At 47.7% G+C, this 18,486-nt stretch overlaps 1 long non-coding RNA gene and 1 pseudogene across 2 annotated transcripts in view; both read right to left on the bottom strand.

Moving 5' to 3' along the window:
- Window positions 1-18,486, bottom strand: part of LOC122443894 — a 204,097-nt gene that overhangs the window by 65,450 nt on the left and 120,161 nt on the right. The window lies entirely within an intron of this gene.
- On the bottom strand, window positions 7,644-9,618 carry LOC122443892 (annotated as a pseudogene).

The following is an 18,486-nucleotide window of genomic DNA, read 5'->3' on the forward strand; positions in this document are numbered from 1 at the left end:
CACAACTAGAGAGCTTGCGTACTGCAATGAAAGATCCCGCTTGATGCAACAAAGATCCTGGGTGCTGCAACTAAGACTCAATGCAGCAACCTCCACCTCCCCCCACCAGAAAAAGCACTCAGATGCATTCTTTTACAGTTTTATAGGTTAGAAATCTAACATGAATATCACTAGACTAAAATCTAAGCATCGGCAGTGCTGTGCTCCTTTCTGGAGGCTCTGGGAACAGTCTGTTCCCTCACCTTTTCCAACTTCTAGGACCACCAGCGCTCCTTGATCTTTGCTCTCCTTCCTCCTCCTTCAAAGCCAGCAACAGAGGGTTGAGTCCTCCTCCCATCACATCTCTCTGCTCTCTTCTTCTGCCTCCCTCTTCCATCCTGAAGGAGCCTTGTGATTATATTGGTCCCATCCAGATAATCCAGGATAATCTTCCTATTTGAAGGTCGACTGACTAGTAACCTTCATTCCATCTATAACTTTACTTCCCTTTTGCCATGTAATGTGACATATTCCCAGGTTCATGGGATTAGAATGTAGACACCTTTGAGGGCCACTATTCTGCTTACCATAGGACCTCCATGTCCCATCCCAGCCAGAGATTCAGTGGTCCCATAACTGGTTGGATTGTTGGGTCTTTTCAAGTAGGACAAAGATTCAGGCACCATCGGGCACAACAGTAATGCTCTTCAAACCCCCTAGGAGCACATCACATGTTAATTGTTTGCTTTGAAACCAGAAGGCAGGTTACACCGTAATTACCTCTTTGTGCGTGCGTGTGTGTTCAGTCACTTCAGTCTTGTCTGACTTTTTGCAACCCCATGGACTGTAGCCCATCAGGCTCCTCTGTCCATAGGATTCTCCAGGCAAGAATACTGGAGCAGGTTGCCATACCTCCTCCAATGGATCTTCTCAACCCAGGGATCGAATGCACATCTCCTGCATTGGCAAGTGGATACTTTACCCACTGAGCCATCTGGGAAGCCCAGCTCTTTGTCTGTTAGCAGCACTTACACTGCAGTCTGCAGGAGGTGTAGAATGACTGCGGGCTCAACTTCGTCTAAGGAAATGCTATTAAGGGTCTGTGTAACAAAAGAGCCATCACAGAGCACTTGAAATTACAGGGCTACCTGCAGTAGAAAAGTCCCTGCCATCTCCCAGAGAGGAAAGAGAGAGAGAGAGTGGCAGATAGACAGCAAGGGAGGGAGTCTTCTCCCCTTGACTCCTCTCGGCCCCATGAAAGTTGGAGTGTTCTGGGCCTTGGCCCAAAGGTGGTGATATATAATAAGAGTGGCTCTTCATTGCTACTTCCTGGGTGACAGGCATGGAGCTGGGGCTTTACACATCCCAGAGCCAAGTTGCTGAGTGACGCGACTCCTTCAGGGCCTTCCCAGGCTGACAGGAACACGCCAGAAACGTGTTTCAAGGACAGCGGGGCTGAGGCCTCCAGGGATGGGACTAAGAGGGCTGAGTATGACCTGGGAAAGGCATTCAGGTGTCAGCCTGCCAGAACTATCCTGAGCCAACCTGCACCCTTGGCAAAGGCATGCGGGGAGAAAGAGCACTGAGCAAGAGGAATAGAAGAAAGAAGCTTATTTTTTAAAGCATGACGTTTGGAGCAGAAGAGTGAGGCTGGGAACTTCCCTGGTGGTCCAGGGACTAAGAATCCATCTTACAAAGCAGGGGACGTGAGTTCCATCCCTGGTTAGGGGACTAAGATTCCACATGCCGTGGGGCAACTAAGCCCACACACTGTGACTGCAGAAGCCTGAGCGCCACAACTAGAGAAAGCCTGAGGGCCACAGTGAAGACCCAGCATTCAGTTCAGTTCAGTTCAGTCGCTCAGTCGTGTCCCCATGGACACCATGGACTGCAGCGCGCCAGGCTTGCCTGTCCGTCACCAACTCCCAGAGTTTACTCAAACTCATGCCCATTGAGTCGGTGATGCCATCCAACCATCTCACCCTCTGTCATCCCCTTCTCCTCCCGCCTTCAATCTTTCCCACATAGCCACAAAGAAGAAGAAGTATGAAGCTGGCTGTGGGTTCAAGCTGGGCTAAGGAGAGTCTTGTCTTCCAGGTTAAAATATTTATTCCTTTACCATCAGGAACCATTGAAAGGGTGGGTTGGGACATGATTGTACCCTTTAGACAGATTGTTCTGTTGACAGTATAGACCTGGGGTCAGCAAACTTTTTCTGTAGAGGACCAGATAGTAAATATTAATATTTTAGGCTTTGCACACCATCTGCTTTCTGTCATAACAATTCAACTCTGCTGTTACAGTGCCAAAACAGCCCAAGACAGTATCTACCCAAATAAACGCAGCTCTGTTCCAATAAAACTTTATTTGAAAAGCAGGCTGGGGGGTCAAATTTTCCCACGGGCCACAGTTTGCCAACCCCTGGTCTAGATGATGGATTTGAGGAATATGTGTATCCTGTGCTGCTGTAACTCAGGATTCCCACCCACTGCTCTTGTATTCATTGGCATATTTAAGTGGATCATTGGACTGGCTGAAATAATAAAGGTAACAGTCATTTATCATATTAATATAACTTTGTACAGTTTACAGAGCTCTCTCTCGTGAACTATTTCACATGATCCATGCATAAGTTGAGGACATGAGGACTCAGAAAAGTTAAATGATTTGCTTGGATTTGCACAGTTCGCAGGCACCTTTGAATCTGTTTGAGATCAACTTTGCCAAGGATCACGTCTCTCTCCCAGTTTCATGTTTTCCTCTTATTGATAAGAAAACATAAAGGCTGACTGAGCAGTTCAGTCTTTCAGGGTGTAGTAGGATGGTGGGAACTCCTACCCAAATTCCAAATTCCATAGTGCTGCCTGAAAAGCAGCAGGTGGTGCAGGCCCTGGGCTCCAGCACGAGGCCTGGCTGCACAGTGGAGAAGGTTGTGGGGATTGTGGCAGGGTCTCATCTCTTGCTCTGCAACCAGCCGAGAAGATGACTCCTTCCTCAGGAGGACAGCAGCTATATCCAAGAGGTCAATGCCTGAGACCTGGCTTCAGAAATCTCATTCATTCATAAGGATGATGGTGACATCCATGTTAAAGGAATACAGAGTTGAGGAAAGATATGCAGGGAGTGGAGATTCAAGAACTTTCCTGGAGTGGAAGGAACAAGGAAAGCTTGGTATTACAGGCCCAAATTCATGATGATAACCCCTGCCTAGAGATTAGGAGACGAAAATGGCAACCCACTCCAGTATTCTTGCCTGGAGAATCCCACGGACAGAGGAGCCTGGTGGGCTACAGTCCAAGGGGCTGCAAAGAGTCAGACATGACTGAATGACTAAGCACACAGAGGTTAGGAACCCAGCTCATGATAATGGCTCTTGGTGTATAAGAGGGAGGGGTTGGTGATTTCAGTGACTGGGATTCCCAATTGGCATTTAGTGGGTGCGTTCAAGGAGACTGGCTTCCAAAAACACACAGGATAATCCTGCATGACAAAGATGGCCTCTTGTCTCATGTGAATTTCAAAACTTCTACTGGACATTCATGTAGTTGAAAAACCTGATCTGAATGATCTGAGCCCGCATCTGACCACTTTTTTTACATACAAACACAAAACAATCTTCTGAGATGTTTTAACATTATTAAATTTCCAGCAGTTCAACTCTTGTAAATCAAAGTGAAACTCAACTTTGTTTTATTCAAGACTTGCCACAGACCATTCACTATTTTAGAAAGTGGAATCACAAAATGGAGACACAACCTACAGTATTTCACTCATTAGGCAGTATGTATAGCTCTGTACTTGGAGCTGTCAAATTTACAGTGAATCTCAAATAAGTGCAAGCTTCCAACTCCTTTTGTAAACTCTTAGCTCATATTTTGAATTGATTATAGAATGGTAGCTCAGACAGTAAAGAATCTGTCTGCAATATATGAGAGCTGGGTTTGATTCCTGGATCAGGAAGGTCTCCTGGAGGAAGGCATGGCAACCCACTCCAATTTTCTTGCCTGGAGAATCCCATGGACAGAGGAGCCTGGAGGGCTACAGTCTATAGGGTCACAAAGAGTCAGACATGTGATCTATAGGATCATAAAGCACAAATGCATGCATACATAGGTTATATTATCTGTGGATTGCATTTTAGTGTGGTAAAGGAGGCACTAATACATTTGGGAGAGGAGAGAGTTGGGACTGAAGAACTGGTGGGTTGATGCCGTACATAGCCCCCTGACCACCCCTGTCACCTTGAACGTAGCCTGGGTGTTAGCCATCTTTGTGCCAGAGTATTTTAGCCCTTTGCTTCTCCCTCTCTGTCTTAACTCAGTTTGATAGCACAAATACCAACTGGGTGGCCTAAATGACAGTTACTTGTCTCTTATAATTCTGAAGGATGGAAGTCCAAGATCAGAAGGCCAGTTTGGGTTCCTATGAGGTCCCTCTTCCTGGCTTGTAGATTGCCTTTTTGCTGTGTCCTCACTTGTCCACGAGAGACAGACAGCTCTGGTCCCTTCCTCTTTTTATATGGGTACTAATCCCATCATGAGGGCTCCACAATCACAACCTCTTCTAAACCCAATAAACTCCTAAAGGCCCCACCTTCTAATACCATTGCATCATGGATTAAAGCTTCAACATATGAATGGGGAGGAGGGGAGGGAGGGCTCAAACATGCAATCCAGAGTACTTCATATACTGGTCTAGATTAATTTATTCAACAAATAGGGGAGCCAGATTAATTGTAAGACAGGCTGGTATACTTCCTATGGGGAACACAAAAATGAATAAAGTGTGGTTCCTGTTCTCCAGGAATTCACAGCTTAGCTGGGGTGTTCAAAGACCCATTCCCTCCCATCTCCAGGATCTGGAGATAAAAATGCAGAAGCATCAACAGCAATGAGCAGTACTTCTCCAGCTCTCCCCACTACCCATTATCGGTCAAAGTTCATTCAGATGTCTTCTGGGAATTCCTAACAGATATGTCCTGTGGTCTCATTAACAAGCCCTCCAGCCCGCAGGTGGCAAAACCCTTCTGCCTCCTTGGGTGGATGCAGCCCAGCTACCACTGAGGACACTCGCCCTCATCAGCATCGCCCCTGTGGCTGCTGGGAGGGTGAGACATGGGCACAGCCACCAATATTGCTGCCTTTGCCAGAACCCACCTTTACTGAGGTTGGCATAGGTGGTTGGCATCACCCAGGCCTCCCAAAGAACCCAGCATCCTTCCTGTAACAGGAGCTCCCACCACGGCTACCGCTGCCACGTCCTACATCATAGCCCCCTCCTGTCGTGGGCACAGCTAACACACTGTGCCCTGGGGACTCCCACGTGCTGGAGCCACCTCTGCTGCACGGAAGAGGGAAAATTCCTCTTAGCACCTCCCCACTCCCCCCGACCCCTGCCAATGGTGCTGGCTTGTGCACCCAATTGCTCAAGGAGATTTGAAGTAAAGACAACCTTTTTAGGGAGGACGGTGAGGGCAGATTTAGGGTCAGAATGCTTGCTTTCACATCCAGATCTGCCATCGACTGCATGACCTTGGGCAAGAAATTAAGTTTCTGAGCCTCAGTTTCCATGTCAGAAACACGAGTAAGACAACAGCAACTATCTCATAGGTTTTGTATGAAGATGAGTGATAATAATAAGGCTGAAATAGCATTTCGCATGAAACAAGAACTATTCTAAGAGATTTAAGCCTCACTTCTATTATCATTCCCCTTTTACAGAGTGGGGAACTAAGGCACACAGTAATTAACTTCAACTGCCAGAGGTCACATAGGTAATAAACGATATAGCCAGCGTTTGAACCCAGACCCTTCAGTTCCAGAGGCCACATACTTCACCTCTGTGCCACACTGTTCCCTCATGGGGAGCCCTGTTTTCAGTGCTTTGCTTGAAAGAACTTGTGTCATCCTACACAATCCTAGGACATAAGAACTGTTATTATGCCCATTTTGCAGAGGAGGCAATTGAGGCAAGCAAGAATAAGCAAATAGATTACAGAAGATGATGCACTTAAAGTGTGTAGCATTAATTACATGTTAGCCTGCTTTTCCCAGGACTTAGACTTGCACCCAGGGGCTGGGCTGGAGGAACTCTCTGAGGTCTGGGATCTCCACGGTGCCATAAACCACTGAAATAAGGCCAAATGTGGTTAGTACCCATGGAGTGACTTGGAACACCATCAAATTCTTATTTATTGACCATTTTCAGATCCCAAACAGTTTTTTTCCTGGTTCTCTAGAGTCCAAACGTCTTTGTTTAAATCCTAGTTCTGTTGCTAAGTCTTAATCATGCATAAGAAATATGACCTTTTAGAAATTCCACTTCCACATCAATTATGTACATAAAATAACACCCTGCTCCTCAAAGTGTGGTCCATGGACCAACAGCATTAGCATCACCTGGGAGCTGGGTGGAGATGAAGAATCTCAGACTCCTCCTCAGGCCTGCTGGATCAGAGTCATTTTAGTAAGATTCCTAGAGATTCGTGTGCATGGGCATATCCAACCCGTAGCACTGTTAGTGGGAGGATGATAATGATGAACCCCAGATATTTAGATGGGGTAATAGACAACCAACTCTTGAAGCTCTTAAAGGAATGGGAATACCAGACCACCTTATCTGTCTTCTGAGAAACCTGTGTGCATGTCAAGAAGAAACAGAACCTTACATGGAACAACTGACTGGTTCAAAATTGAGAAAGGAGTACAACATGGCTGTATACTGTCAACTTGCTTATTTAACTTCTATGCAGAATACATCATGTGAAATGTCAAACTGGATGAATCACAAGCTGGAATCAAGATTGCAGCAAGAAATATCAACAACCTCAGATATGCAGGTGATACCACTCGAATGGCAGAAAGCAAAGAGAAAACTAAAGAGCCTTGTGATGAAGGTGAAAGAGGAGAGTTTAAAAGCTGGCTTAAAATTCAACATTCAAAAAATTAAGATTATGATATCTGGTCTCATCACCTCATGGCAAATAGATTGGGGAGGCTGTTCAATTCAGTTCAGTTGCTCAGTCGTGTGCGACTCTGCGACCCCATGGACTGCAGCACGCCAGGTCTCCCTGTACATCACCAACTCCCAGAGCCTGCTCAAACTCATGTCCATCAAGTCAGTGATGCCATTCAACCATCTCATCCTCTGTCATCCCCTTCTTCTCCTGCCTTCAATCTTTCCCAGCATCAGGGTCTTTTCCAATGAGTCAGTTCTTCACATCAGGTGGCCAAGGTATTGGAACTTCAGCTTCAGCATCAGTCCTTGCAATGAACATTCAGGACTGATCTCCTTTAGGATGGACTGGTTAGATCTCCTTGAAGTCCAAGGGACTCTCAAGAGTCTTCTCCAACACCACAGTACAAAAGCATCAATTCTTCAGTGCTCAGCTTTCTTTATGGTCCAACTCACATCCATACATGACTACTGGCAAAACCATAGCCTTGACTAGACGGACTTTTGTTGGCAAAGTAATATCTCTGGTTTTTAATATGCTGTCTAGGTTTGTCATAGCTTTTCTTCCAAGGAGGAAGTTTCTTTTAATTTCATGGCTACAGTCACCATCTGCAATGATTTGGAGCCCAAGGAAATAAAGTCTGTCACTATTTCCATTGTTTCCCCCATCTATTTGCCATGAATTGACGGGATCAGAACCCATGATCTTAGTTTTGGTTTTTTTTTTAGAGACAGAAAGTCATGAGTGTTTACAATGGACAAGGTGGGGGGAGGGGAAGCTCTTTTGGTTAACAGCGTATTTACATTAGGTAACTGTATTCTTAAATACTTTTAACCTGAGTAACATTTATAAGTATGTTATGTGAAACCTCAAAGCCACAAGTCACACCACAATTCCTGTGTCCAGTAGCTCGGCTTTCCCGTTTTCCTCTCTAGTCAGTTCACACTTAGGGAGAGTTGTGAACACGCAACACCGAGAGAAGTGCGTCCTGGCCCTACAGGTGCACCGTCAACAGGATGGAAACAGGCTCTGCTCCCTCTCAGTTTCTGCCTAGACAACTCTCTTACACACACAGAAAACACACTCGGTATAGAACCGTCGGCTTCTGCCTCTCCAGGCCACTTCTCAGCTGTTCACAGCTTCAAGCAATAGGTTTACTGTGCACCAAGAGGCTTGGAAGAGTGGCACCACTGCTTGGGGGTCAGGGGCTTCCTACCTTGGCAGAACGATGTTAGTGTACACTACGAAGTGGCATCAGGGGCCCTCCTTGGGCATCCAAGGCATTAGATCAATGGCTTGTCCTTGGCCCAGAGGTGATGCACACTGTCACAATACTCGGTAATAAAAGCTCCTGCTGCATTAGTAAGTCAGTGTTGAAGCTCTCCTATTGTAGCAAGGCCTTTCAGTCAGTGTGGATGCAGCATTTCTGAACAGAAAATTATTTTCACTTATCATTAAAACCAGTTCCAGCTCTTGAAAATCTTGGAGTCGAGCAACATCTTTGTCCTTTCTTACCAGAGTACTGGGTAGCTTTCTGATCTTCTCCACTTGATCAGGATTAACACCCAACTCACAGCAACTCACTCTGAGCAGCTCTTGGTAGGTGAGCTCCTGTCGGTCCGGTTCAATTTCAATGAAATCATTTTCTCTAAGAGATGGGTTCTGAATCCTCACCTTGAGTACCAGCTCTTGCATATTAAATGGAAATGCTCCAGTGAAGAAAAATGGCTGGAATGCTGGCGCTGGTCCTGCATATGTCCCATTTTGAGGCTCCAGAGACATTGGTGGCTTGGATGGGACAGTACAGAACAGGGATCGAGTCTGACTCACTGGTGGCTGACAAACAGGACCTGGTTTTGTGCTTTCTGGTGTTCTAAGTATGGCAGAGGGGTCAGACACATCCCCGTTCTGAACCAGTGCCAAAGAGGTGTGGTCCCGTGGAAAGGGCCCAAGCAGGGGAGTTTCTCCAGGGGGCAGCAACGGAGGCGAGCCATCTGCAGGGGGTGATGCAGGAGGTGTGGGGGCCCCTATTCTGTAGCTGGGCTGAATCCTCTCATGCAGGTGTATAGATAAAAGGGAAGGCTGGGCTGGCCAAATAGTTGGGAACGAAGGGCAGTTCTGACTCCTTGTTCAGCTGGGTGTGGTCGTCGCTGTCACCATCACCATCTTCCACTCCCATAATCTTCCTAATTTCTCTTCTTGATGTTAGCTGGACGGGCATTTCTCCCTTTGTGGTAAGAATCTCTTTGTCAGCTCCTGATTTCAGTAAGAGACCACCTGACCATGATTGCGTTTACACGCCCAATGTAAACAGGTCACTTCTTAAAATGTGGCTCCTTATTTAGTTGGGAAGGACTCAATCACTGGCAGGTATCTGAAGTCTTGGATAAAGTCCCATATTTGAAACAGCCGTTGACCCCATTTTGGGAGTTCACATCCACCCCGCTGTCCACCAGTTTCTGCACCTCCCGAATGTCCCCCAAGGCCGCGGCCTCCCGCAGCCTCTCCTGCTGCTCCTTCTGCTCGAGGAGAGCGCTCATTTTCGCTTGGCCGCAGGTCCCCGCCAGGGCACGCCCGCCCAGCCCTGGCCGGTCAGCGCCGCAGCAGCCGCGGACCACTCCCCGCCATGGAGAGACCGCGCGGGGGCACACCTGCCCTGTTCGCGCTGCAGCCCGCGCCGAGCCAGGGGCCTCCGTTCCCGCTTCGTGGCACGCCCACTGCTCCCCTGCTGCCCCGGGCCCGCGGGCCTAAGCCTCCTCCTGGTCACGCTTCCCACAGGCCGGCTCCGGGGGAACGTATTCAGAGTGACTGATCTTAGTTTTTTGAATGCCGAGTTTTAAGCCAGCTTTTTCACTCTCCTCTTTCCCTTTCATCAATAGGCTCTTTAGGCTGAGCACTGAAGAATTGATGCTTTTAAACTGTGGTGCTGGAGAAGACTCTCACAATCAAACCAGATCAATCCTAAAGGAAATCAACCCTGAATATTCACTGGAAGGACTGATGCTGAAGCTGAAGCTCCAACTCTTTGGCCATCTGATGTGAAAAGCTCCTGATGCTGGGAAAGATAGAAGGCAAAAGGAGAAGAGGGTGGCAGAGGACGAGATGGTTGGATGGCATCACCGACTCAACGGACATGAATTTGAGCAAACTCCAGGAGACAGTGAAGGACAAAGAAGGCTGCAGTCCATAGGGTCGCAAAGAGTCGGACACAACTCAGCAAGTGAACAACAACAGACACTTAACAGATAATAATAACTAATTTTGTCTAAGTGCTCACCATGCGCTAAACCCTCAACATGCATTATTCCACTTAATTGGCATAATGTCCTGTGAGGTGGTTTTTAGAACTGCTGTTTTGGAAATGAGGAATCCCAGGCCCAGGGAGCTCATGTGATTTCACAGCCAGTAAACAGTAGAGGCAGGTGCCTCCAGAGTCCGCCGTATCCACTACACGGCTGGATGTTTCCAAAGCACTGTCATTAGGTCTCCTAATGATGCTCCCATTAATATGACAATACTCACTTCCACTAACTGAATCCCTATTATGTGTCAGAGAGTGAGCTCCATGCAGTCATAGGTTATCTGACTCTCAGAAGTCCTTTGAGGAAACAATTTTCATCCTCATCCAAACCAAGATGCTTAGATCAGAGAGGTTAAATAACTTGCCCATAGTTGCACAGCCAGAAAGTGATAGAGTCGGGAATCCAACCAGGCAGTCCTGCTCCAAAGCCCAGGTCCTCTACCCATAGACTCTGCTGCCTCCTCCTGGCTTCACCCTGTCCTGCTCTGGTTTTTGTTTGTTTGTTTGTTTTTGTCCACGTTACTCATGATGTGGGATCTTAATTCCCAGACTAGGGCTTGACCCTGCATCCCTTGCAGTGGAAGTGTGATGTCTTAACCACTGGACCACCAGGGAAGTCCCCCTCCTCTGATTTTCAATTGTGTTTCCACCATAATTTCATGAGATCTGCCCTTAGGCCCAGGCAATGGGGTCCCCGCCCCCCTACAGTCACCCTTCTGCAGCCGTGCCCCTCCCCATGGGGCAAGGAGTCAGGAGCCATGCCTGTGTCCCTTTGCAGACAGATTCTTCATCCTCCCTGCCCGCTGGGCCCTCAATGGCTTCCAGTGTCTACGTGGGCCTCTTTTCTGGATTCCACCCTTGGGAGGTGGGTCAAGCCTCCAACATGCTCACCCCAGGCTGGATGGATGCTCAAGAGGGAGCTTGGGTCAAAGCTTGGGGTGCAGGCCGGGGTGTCCTGGAGGAAGAGAAGTGGGAAAACCACAGGTCAGGGGGTACACTCTCATTCCAGCCACACAGGTAAAGGGTGGGCCTGGTCTCAGGACTTGCCCTCCAGTTGGGTCCTGCAGATACATCCTACCTCCACCCTTCGGTCTTAAGTTCCTGGTTGAGAAACGTTTTGATATAAACTCCTCTCAGTCGCCCATGGCCTAAGCAGGGACATGCCCTCTATAAGTACAATGAGCCAACACGAAGCCAAGGGGTTCACTGACTTAGCCCCGGCTTCAAACCTGGTTATTAACAGGGTGGGAGACAAGGGGATCCCCAGTCGGCCACAGGCCCCTAGTCTCAGCGGACAGACCAACAGGCTGAGATTCCCCGCCTCCAATGTCAGCCCTCCCAGGTCCTGCCTAGATGGGAGGGGGGGCAGGCAAGGATGCAGCTTGTCATGTGTGAACAATGCAGGGTGGGCACACGGGGGGCGCTCAGAAAGATTATCTCACAGTTCAAACTCGTTAATGAAAGAAATAAATTAACCAAGCTCATTTTTCAGGGAATTCTTGTGTAAACTGGAAATTTTCCAGTCTGTGAGCCCTGTGCCAGGCCCTCCCATAAATCACAGCAAGTAGGCTGTCGGCTTGGCAGAGGGGGAAGGGGCGAGGGGGCGAGCAGCCAAGCAGAGGGGAAGCTGGTCGCCGGCCCGGCAGGGCCGTGCTGGGAGGACCGTGTCCTCCTGGCACCTTCTGCCTCCACTGAAGCACTGGGAAAAGAAAGAGGAAAAGAAAGAGCAGAGGCAAGATGCAACCCCGGGGCTTCTGCCAACCTGTCAGCAAACACTCCTAGCCCCCCGACACCCCTAACCTGGGAGAAGCCCCCGAAACAGGTCATTTTTTAATTGAATACGGTATTAATTACTGCGTGCACCATTAACGGTTTGTGGGATTTGACTAATTAATGTAATAGTTTTTGAGTCACGCTCATTAAATATGAAAATTACGCTGGTGAAAGGTATTGGTTTCATTATCAATCTTGTATGGACAGGATGGGGGCAGGGACCGGCAGCAGATGGGATGGACCCCTGCCTGCCTCTTCTAGCTGCGGAGAGCTTTATTGGGGTTCCACAATCGAAGGGAGCCCGCAAGGGGGCCTGGTGGAGGAGAAAGGGAAGACGATCCTGAGGGAACGCTGGGAGCAAGCTCTCATCAGGCATGACCACTGATGAGGCAGTGACCACGCAGGGCTCTGAAAAACAGATCCCTGTGTTCCTTTGTAGCACAGACTTGTGCAGGTAAAAACCCTCTCTTAGATTCATTCATTCTTTGAGGTATGGTGCGGCAGACACTGGTGGCCCACTGCCTAATACAATGCCCAGCCCAGCCCCTCGTTTCTAGTCTGCCTGTGCCTCAGACTTAAAAAAGGAATTATTAGATTCTTAGACGCACAGCCTCCTTTGCAGCTAAGGATGATCATGTGACACTACGTGGCCAATAAAATTTGAGGGAGAGGAGCAAGACGGAAAGAATAGCTATGGCTGGTGTCCCTGTTCCTTGTCTTCTGTTTGGAGCTCTGGCAGCTGTGTTTTGAACATGAGGGGAAAGCCAAGAGACAGGCAATTAGGTGCAGACAAATACTGTTTGATTCCACTTATACGAGATACCTAGAAGAGTCAAATTCACAGAGTCAGAAAGTGCATTGGTGGATACCATGGGCAGGGGGGTGGTGAATGGGAAGGGGGAATGGGGAGTTAGTGGGACAAAATTTCAGTGTAGGAAGATGAAAAATTTGGGAGATGATGATATTGAGAGTTGCACACCAATGTTAATGGACTTAGTGACGCTGAACTGTACAGTTAAATATAGTTTAAAAAGTATGCTTTGTAGTACGTGACCTTTACCACAATAAAAAAATATATATTTTAAAAGCCCAGAGACTTGCAGAGATGCTGGCCCTGATGCTGTTGAGCCACTGAACCATATGCAGGGTCATCTACTCTCAGACTCTCTTCTGGGAGAAAAAAGTAACCCTCTATTTGTTGAAAACACAATAACCGCTCTTTCTGTTATTTGCATTTCAAAGTGTTCCTAATAGATACACTTGACGAAGGCACTAGGCTAGGTATGGTGAGAAAGTCAAGTGAAGTGAAAGTGGCTCAGTCGTGTCTGACTCTTTGCAATCCCGTGGACTATGCAGTCCATGGAATTCTCCAGCCCAGGATACTGGAGTGGGTAGCCTTTCCCTTCTCCAGGGGATCTTCCCAACCCAGGGATCAAACCAGGTCTCCCGCATTGCAGGAGGATTCTTTACCAGCTGAGCTATCAGGGAAGCCCAGAGAAAGTCAAACAAGCTTACAATTTAGTCGCCATAAAGAGTAAAAAAGATGAAAAAATTTCTAAAATACCTGTCATTTAAGTCAGCCAATGCCAAGTGTCAGCTGCGTGGCCTCCAAGGGTTGCTCTTCAGCTGGGGAGCCCCATAGAGCCTTATGATTACTTATAGCTGGGACACACCCCCACCCTCCCGGAGTTTACTCAAACTCATGCCCATTGAGTTGGTGATGCCATCCAACCATCTCATCCTCTGCCGTCCTCTTCTCCTCCCACCTTCAATCTTTCCCAGCATCAGAGTCTTTTCCAATGAGTCAGCTCTTTGCATCAGGTGGCCAAAGTGTTGGAGTTTCGGCTTCAACATCAGTCCTTCCAATGAATATCAGGACTGATTTCCTTTAGGGTGGACTGGTTGAATCTCCTTGCAGTCCAAGGGACTCTCAAGAGTCTTCTCCAACACCACAGTACAAAAGCATCGATTTTTCAGCACTCAGCTTTCTTCACAGTCCAACTCTCACATCCATACATGACTACTGGAAAAACCATAGCCTTGACTAGACGAACCTTTGTTGGCAAAGTAACGTCTCTGCTTTTTAATATGCCATCTAGGTTGGTCATAACTTTCCTTCCAAGGAGTAAGCATTTTTTAATTTCATGGCTGCAGTCACCATCTGCAGTGATTTTGGAGCCCAGAAAAATAAAGTCTGCCACTGTTTCCACTGTTTCCCCATCTATTTCCCATGAAGTGATGGAACCAGATGCCATGATCTTAGTTTTCTGAATGTTGAGCTTTGAGCCAACTTTTTCACTCTCCTCTTCCACATGTGTTACTTCCCTTTAACCACACCGATTTGAGTTCTAACGATCCCCTCCCAAGCTCGCAGACCCTCTCATGAAAGTTTGTTGACCACTTTGAACATCAGTTTCCTCAACTGCAAAATGGTGAGAGTCATATCTGATTGATATATTTATTCTGGTGAGTAATTAGATGGCTGGATGGCATCACTGACTCAATGGACATGAACTTGGGCAAACTCCAGGAAATAGTGAGGGGTGGGGAGGCCTGGCCGTGCTGCAGTCCACGGGGTCACAAAGAGTGGGACACGATTTAATGACTGAATAACAATAGCAACAAGAATAACACCACCAATAATAGTTCATATCTATTGAGTATGTGCTGTAGGTCAGATCCTATGCTAAATGTGTAATGCTCACTATCATATTTATCCTTAAACCGATGAAGTAGGTACTTTTATTATCTGCTCATTACAGACAAACAGCCTGAGGCTCAGAGAGGTTAAGTCACTTGTCTAAGGCCGAATAACTAGTAATAGGAGAATGCTAGAAAAGCTCATTCATGCAGTGGGTAGAAATAAGGAGAAGACAGACTCTTTTCCTCAAAGAGCTTTTCATGTGGCTGAGTAGCCTCAAAGCCAGCGGCCAGCAAACAGGGCCACCATCCTGGAGTGCCCATTGTACAATCCTGCAGAGGAGGAACTTGGCAGGGCAGTGGTGGCTCATCCCCAAGAGGTGGGGGAATTCACTCTGCCTATAGCAAAAATGTAAATGAATAGAAGTTTCTTTTCCTCCCATAATAATACGTCTGGAAATGGAAGTTGAGGCTTGGGAGCCTAGTTGCATTGCATGCAGGCTCAGTCATGTCCAACTCTTTGCAACCCCATGGACTATAGCCTGCCAGACTCCTCTGTCCATGGGAGTTTTCCAGGCAAGAATGCTGGAGTAGGTTGCCATTTCCTCCTCCAGGGGATCTTCCCTACCCAGGGATTGAACCTGCATCTCCTGCATTGGCAGGTGGATTCTTTACCACTGTGCCACCTGGGAAGCCCCTGAGGCTTGAGGGTAGTGCTCTATGACTCAGGTTCTTTCCAGCCTTCCATATGTTGGCTTGGGTTCTTAAGCTTGTCACTGCATGCTCACAAAACAGCTGCCTCATCTCCCAACATTATATCCTCATACTACTATGCCAAGCAGGAAGGAATAGAATAGGCAGAAAGACCCTCTCCTTTTATCCAAGGCAACAAACCTTCCCTGGAGTTTTCTACAAACTTCTTTTTGCAGGTACTGGTGAGACATGAGTGACATGGCCATATCTAGCTGCAAAAGACACTGGGAAAGTGAGTATGTGACTTTGCATCCCGTTTAGAGCAAGACAGGTAAAACAGAGGGGGGGTTGGAGTGGCTTTGGGTAGATGTGATGTCTGTCACACAAGTTCACACAGCTTTGCAGGGCAGACCTGGGATTGGTTAGGGTCCTGCAGGGAGTTGATGGCCACTACACTCCTCCCTGATCCTGTCAAAACAAGCAGATTGTCTCCACAAATCAGGGCAGCCTCGTGGTAGGAGTGTGGTTCTCACTGCTGTTTGAACTTGTGTGTTGCCTCACCAGTGAAGCAGGGTTGCTCTGAGGATGAATGAGATAAGCTATGTAGATTTGTTTGGTAGCAGAGCAAGTAACTTTACCCACAAGTCAGAGTCTCGAGGCCAGAGGAGATGCAGAGGGAAAAGAGGAGACCCAGCCCTGGTGCCCCAGCCTGCCCATCACAGAATGTGCAGCCCTTCATTACCAAAATGCTATTTCCATCCCTTGAAAGTTATTTTTTAGTACTGTTGATTATTCTTGTTAATTAATTAGTGTTTGCTGAGTAAAAGAGCTGAGCACCGAAGAATCGATGTTTTTGAACTGTGGTGTTGGAGAAGACTCTTGAGAGTCCCTTGGACTGCAAGGAGATCCAACCAGTACATCCTAAAGGAAATCAGTCCTGAATAGTCATTGGAAGGACTGATGTTGAAGCTGAAACTCCAATACTTTGGCCACCTGATGCGAAGAACTGACTCACTGGAAAAGACCCTGATGCTGGGAAAGATTGAAGGCGGGAGGAGAAACAGATGACAGAGAATGAGATGGTTGGATGGCATCACTGACTCAATGGACATGAGTTTGAGTAAACTCCAGGAGTTGGTGATGGACAGGGAGGCCTGGTGTGCTGCAGTCCGTGGGGTCACAAAGAGTCGGACACGACTGAATGACTAAACTGAACTGAATGAAGGAGAGAGACCCACTTGGGCCAAAAAACTCTTTCAAGGGGGCCCGGAGCAGGCAGGATAGATTGCAGTAGAAACAAGGAAGGCAAAGGCCCTTGGAGGAAAATCAAAGTCCCCTTCACTCTGGGCTCTCTCCTCCTGAGCACCGTGAAGGGAGCTGGGGACGCTGGGCCTGTTGGCGACAGTGAGTGACTTCAGGGTGAGCCCTGGGGAGGGGGCCGTGCCAGCTCCATTATGTTTATGGCCCTGGCTTGGCAGGCTCCCAGGGCAGTTCAGGGGGGTGGCTGAGCGCCAGGTGGGGGGCTGGGGAAGGCAGCACTTGCAGGGTTGGGAGGATGAGGGAAAAGACGGAGGGAGGGGTGAAGTGGGGAAGGAGGAGAGCTGGACAGTGAGTGTGTAAAAACTAAGCCCTGGCTGAAAGGCTGCTTCATTTATTTTAAGGAAAGAATTAAGGCTGCCGCTTGAGAAAAGCAGAGGAGAACCGAAAAAAAAAAAGAAAGGCCAAGACAGAACAACAGACAGAACGACAGGAGAGGACAGGAGGGGACAGAAGAAAGGATAGGAATTAACAGGACTGGGCACCAGATAAGAAGGGGGTGCACCTCAGAGCTGGGGGAACTTGCTTGGGTCTCAAAGAATGGCTTTGAATTCGACTTCCCCGGCCCCAAAAGCTAGACTCTTCTCCAGGACACCGGCTGTGCCTAAGACATCATGGAGATGGAAGCAGAGAGGGAGGTTCTGGGGACCTGACGGGCTGAGGGCAGAGAGGCCCCGGGTGGAAATCACCTGAGTTGGGAAGGAACATGGTGCCCCCATGGCAGCACTGGGGACCAGCCCCAATCAAATGCCCTCGACGGGCTCTCTTCAGCCTGTGCTGGTAACTTCCATCCCTGGTGGAACTGCCCTGCCCGCTGTCTCTGTCAGGCGGGGCGCTGCCTAGAGGTCAAGGGCTCTAGCTCTAGAGTTATAGACTGTCCAGGTCCAGACCCTGGCTCTGCCATGTCAGATAGTTACTTAAATCCTTATGCCTCAGTTTTCCATCTAATGGAGTTATTACGGGTGTTCAACGAGGTGATGGACGTAGAGTGCTCGGAACCAGCATTGAATAAGTGCTCAGCAAGGTTAGGTGCCATTAGATAATTCTCTACTAGCAAAATTCTTATACTGTTATATTGGGCAATGTGCCCAACTTAAAAACTACATTTCCCAGCTTCGCTCACATTTGGGACACCAGCTGAGATATTGTTGTTCAGCTCTTTGTCGGACTCTTTGAGAACCCATGGACTGCAGCACCTCAGGTTTCCCTGTCCTTCATTAGCTTCACTATTTGAGTTTGCTCAAACTCATTTCCATGATGTCGGTGATGTTATCTAACCTTCCCAACCTCTGCTGCCTCCTCCTTTTTCCTTCAATTGTTCCCAGCATCAGGGTCTTTTCCAGTGAGTTGGCTCTTTGCATCAGGGGGCCAAGGTATTGGAGCTTCAGCATCAGTCCTTTCAGTGAATATTCAGGGTTGATTTCCTTTAGGACTGACTGGTTCGATCTCCTTGCAGTCCAAGGGACTCTCAAAAGTCTTCTCCAGCACCACAGTTTGAAGGACAGGGAAGCCTAGTATGCTGCAATCCATGGGGTCTCAAAGAGTCAGATATGACTTAGCGACTGAACAACAAACGATTAATTAAATTCTCTGTGCAATTTTTAAAGGTTACTTTCCATTTACAATTACTACATAATGTTGGCTCTTTTCCTCGTGTTGTACAATAGATCCTTGAGCTTATCTTATACCCAATAGTTTGTACCTTCCACTCCCCCACCACTAGAAACCACTAGTTTGTTCTCTATATCTGTGAGTCTGCTTATTTTTTGTTATAGTCACTGGTTTGTTGTATTTTTAGATTCCATATATAAGTGATATCATACAGTAT

This window comes from Cervus canadensis, chromosome 6, assembly GCF_019320065.1.
Source record: "Cervus canadensis isolate Bull #8, Minnesota chromosome 6, ASM1932006v1, whole genome shotgun sequence".
Classification (NCBI taxonomy): domain Eukaryota; kingdom Metazoa; phylum Chordata; class Mammalia; order Artiodactyla; family Cervidae; genus Cervus; species Cervus canadensis.